Raw genomic sequence first — 5310 nt, 5'->3', positions numbered from 1 at the left:
AGTCAGACACTAACCCTGTACTCTAACGAGTCAGACACTAACCCTGTACCCTAACCTATACCCTACCGAATCAGACACTAACCCTGTACCCTACCGAGTCAGACACTAACCCTGTACTCTACCGAGTCAGACACTAACCCTGTACCCTACCCTGTACCCTACCAAGTCAGACACTAACCCTGTATCCTACCGAGTCAGATACTAACCCTGTGCCCTACCCTGTTATCTACCGAGTCAGACACTAACCCTGTACTCTACCGAGTCAGACACTAACCCTGTACCATACCCTTTACCCTACCGAGTCAGACACTAACCCTGTACCCTACCGAGTCAGACACTAACCCTGTACCCTACAGAGTCAGACACTAACCATGTACCCTACCCTGTACCCTACCGAGTCAGACACTAACCCTGTACCCTACAGAGTCAGACACTAACCCTGTACCCTACCCTGTACTCTACCGAGTCAGACACTAACCCTGTACCCTACCGAGTCAGACACTAACCATGTACCCTACCCTGTACCCTACCGAGTCAGACACTAACCCTGTACCCTACCAAGTCAGATACTAACCCCTTACCCTACCCTGTACGCTACCGAGTCAGACACTAACCCTGTACCCTACCCTGTACCCTACCAAGTCAGACACTAACCCTGAACCCTACCCTGTACCCTACCGAGTCAGACACTAACCCTGTACCCTACCGAATCAGACACTAACCCTGTACCCTACCGAGTCAGACACTAACCCTGTACCCTACCGAGTCAGACACTAACCCTGTACCCTACCCTGTACCCTACCAAGTCAGACACTAACCCTGTACCCTGCCCTGTACCCTACCAAGTCAGACACTAACCCTGTACCCTACCGAGTCAGACACTAACCCTGTACCCTACCCTGTACCCTACCAAGTCAGACACTAACCCTGTACCCTACCCTGTACTCTACCAAGTCAGACACTAACCCTGTACCCTACCCTGTACCCTACCGAGTCAGACACTAACCCTGTGCCCTACCCTGTACTCTACCAAGTCAGACACTAACCCTGTACCCTACCGAGTCAGACACTAACCCTGTACCCTACCGCCCTACCCAGTCAGACACTAACCCTGTACCCTACCAAGTCAGACACTAACCCTGTACCCTACCCTGTACCCTACCGAGTCAGACACTAACCCTGTTCTCTACCCTGTACTCTACCAAGTCAGACACTAACCCTGTACCCTACCCTGTACCCTACCGAGTCAGACACTAACCCTGTACCCTACCGAGTCAGACTCTAACCCTGTACCCTACAGAGTCAGACACTAACCATGTACCCTACCCTGTACCCTACCGAGTCAGACACTAACCCTGTACCCTACCCTGTACCCTACCAAGTCAGACACTAACCCTGTACCCTACCCTGTACTCTACCGAGTCAGACACTAACCCTGTACCCTACCGAGTCAGACACTAACCATGTACCCTACCCTGTACCCTACCGAGTCAGACACTAACCCTGTACCCTACCAAGTCAGATACTAACCCCTTACCCTACCCTGTACGCTACCGAGTCAGACACTAACCCTGTACCCTACCCTGTACCCTACCAAGTCAGACACTAACCCTGTACCCTACCCTGTACCCTACCGAGTCAGACACTAACCCTCTACCCTACCGAATCAGACACTAACCCTGTACCCTACCGAGTCAGACACTAACCCTGTACCCTACCGAGTCAGACACTAACCCTGTGCCCTACCCTGTACCCTACCGAGTCAGATACTAACCCTTACCCTACCCTGTACCCTACTGAGTCAGACACTAACCCTGTACCCTACCGAGTCAGACAATAACCCTGTACCCTACCCTGTACCCTACCAAGTCAGACACTAACCCTGTACCCTACCGAGTCAGACACTAACCCTGTACCCTACTGAGTCAGACAATAACCCTGTACCCTACTGAGTCAGACACTAACCCTGTACCCTACCAAGTCAGACACTAACCCTGTACCCTACTACCCTGTACCCTACCCTGTACCCTACCAAGTCAGACACTAACCCTGTACCCTACCCTGTACCCTACCCTGTACCCTACCGAGTCAGACACTAACCCTGTACCCTACCCTGTACCCTACCGAGTCAGACACTAACCCTGTACCCTACCCTGTACCCTACCGAATCAGACACTAACCCTGTACCCTACCGAGTCAGACACTAACCCTGTACTCTACCGAGTCAGACACTAACCCTGTACCCTACCCTGTACCCTACCAAGTCAGACACTAACCCTGTATCCTACCGAGTCAGATACTAACCCTGTGCCCTACCCTGTTATCTACCGATTCAGACACTAACCCTGTACTCTACCGAGTCAGACACTAACCCTGTACCATACCCTTTATCCTACCGAGTCAGACACTAACCCTGTACCCTACCGAATCAGACACTAACCCTGTACCCTACCAAGTCAGACACTAACCCTGTACTCTACCGAGTCAGACACTAACCCTGTACCCTACCCTGTACCCTACCAAGTCAGACACTAACCCTGTATCCTACCGAGTCAGATACTAACCCTGTGCCCTACCCCCGACCCTACCGAGTCAGACACTAACCCTGTACCCTAATGAGTCAGACACTAACCCTGTGCCCTACCCTTTACCCTACTGAGTCAGACACTAACCCTGTACTCTACCGAGTCAGACACTAACCCTGTGCCCTACCCTTTACCCTACCGAGTCAGACACTAACCCTGTACTCTACCGAGTCAGACACTAACCCTGTACCCTACCCTGTACCCTACCAAGTCAGACACTAACCCTGTACCCTACCGAGTCAGACACTAACCCTGTACCCTACCCTGTACCCTACCGAGTCAGACACTAACCCTGTACCCTACCCTGTACCCTACCCTGTACCCTACCAAGTCAGACACTAACCCTGTACCCTACCGAATCAGACACTAACCCTGTACTCTACCGAGTCAGACACTAACCCTGTACCCTACCAAGTCAGATACTAACCCTGTACCCTACCGAGTCAGATACTAACCCTGTACCCTACCGAGTCAGACACTAACCCTGTACCCTACCGAATCAGACACTAACCCTGTACTCTACCGAGTCAGACACTAACCCTGTACCCTACCCTGTAACCTACCGAGTCAGACACTAACCCTGTACCCTACCGAATCAGACACTTACCCTGTACTCTACCAAGTCAGACACTAACCCTGTACCCTACCGAGTCAGACACTAACCCTGTACCCTACTGAGTCAGACACTAACCCTGTACCCTACCCTGTACCCTACCAAGTCAGACACTAACCCTGTACCCTACTGAGTCAGACACTAACCCTGTACCCTACCCTGTACCCTACCGAGTCAGACACTAACCCTGTACCCTACCGTGTACCCTACCAAGTCAGACACTAACCCTGTACCCTACCGAGTCAGACACTAACCCTGTACCCTACCCTGTACCCTACCGAGTCAGACACTAACCCTGTACCCTACCCTGTACCCTACCGAGTCAGACACTAACCCTGTACCCTATCAAGTCAGACACTAACCCTGTACCCTACCGAGTCAGACACTAACCCTGTACCCTACCCTGTACCCTACCAAGTCAGACACTAACCCTATACCCTACCCTGTACCCTACTGAATCAGACACTAACCCTGTACCCTACCAAGTCAGACACTAACCCTGTACCCTACCAAGTCAGACACTAACCATGTGCCCTACCCTGTACCCTACCCTGTACCCTACCCTGTACCCTACCGAATCAGACACTAACCCTGTACCCTACCCTGTACCCTACCGAGTCAGACACTAACCCTGTACCCTACCAAGTCAGACACTAACCCTGTACCCTACCCTGTACCCTACCAAGTCAGACACTAACCCTGTACCCTACCAAATCAGACACTAACCCTGTACCCTACCCTGTACCCTACCAAGTCAGACACTAACCCTGTACCCTGCCCTGTACCCTACCAAGTCAGACACTAACCCTGTACCCTACCGAGTCAGACACTAACCCTGTACCCTACCCTGTACCCTACCAAGTCAGACACTAACCCTGTACCCTACCGAGTCAGACACTAACCCTGTACCCTACCCTGTACCCTAACGAGTCAGACACTAACCCTGTACCCTACCCTGTACCCTACCGAGTCAGACACTAACCTGTACCCTATCAAGTCAGACACTAACCCTGTACCCTACCGAGTCAGACACTAACCCTGTACCCTACCCTGTACCCTACCAAGTCAGACACTAACCCTATACCCTACCCTGTACCCTACTGAATCAGACACTAACCCTGTACCCTACCCTGTACCCTACCAAGTCAGACACTAACCCTGTACCCTACCAAGTCAGACACTAACCATGTGCCCTACCCTGTACCCTACCCTGTACCCTACCCTGTACCCTACCGAATCAGACACTAACCCTGTACCCTACCCTGTACCCTACCGAGGCAGACACTAACCCTGTACCCTACCAAGTCAGACACTAACCCTGTACCCTACCCTGTACCCTCCAAGTCAGACACTAACCCTGTACCCTACCAAATCAGACACTAACCCTGTACCCTACCCTGTACCCTACCAAGTCAGACACTAACCCTGTACCCTACCTAGTCAGACACTAACCCTGTACCCTACCCTGTACCCTACCAAGTCAGACACTAACCCTGTACCCTGCCCTGTACCCTACCAAGTCAGACACTAACCCTGTACCCTACCGAGTCAGACACTAACCCTGTACCCTACCCTGTACCCTACCAAGTCAGACACTAACCCTGTACCCTACCGAGTCAGACACTAACCCTGTACCCTACCGTGTACCCTACCGAGTCAGACACTAACCCTGTACCCTACCAAGTCAGACACTAACCCTGTACCCTACCGTGTACCCTACCGAATCAGACACTAACCCTGTACCCTACCCTGTACCCTACCGAGTCAGACACTAACCCTGTACTCTACCGAGTCAGACACTAACCCTGTACCCTACCCTGTACCCTACCAAGTCAGACACTAACCCTGTACCCTACCGAGTCAGACACTAACCCTGTACCCTACCAAGTCAGACACTAACCCTGTACCCTACCAAGTCAGACACTAACCCTGTACCCTACCGAGTCAGACACTAACCCTGTACCCTACCAAGTCAGACACTAACCCTGTACCCTACCGAGTCAGACACTAACCCTGTACTCTACCGAGTCAGACACTAACCCTGTACCCTACCCTGTACCCTACCGAGTCAGACACTAACCCTGTACCCTACCGAGTCAGACACTAACCCTG

This window comes from Oncorhynchus nerka, unplaced genomic scaffold (genome assembly GCF_034236695.1).
Source record: "Oncorhynchus nerka isolate Pitt River unplaced genomic scaffold, Oner_Uvic_2.0 unplaced_scaffold_475, whole genome shotgun sequence".
NCBI lineage: Eukaryota > Metazoa > Chordata > Actinopteri > Salmoniformes > Salmonidae > Oncorhynchus > Oncorhynchus nerka.
Note: the sequence above shows the minus strand (reverse complement) of the source record.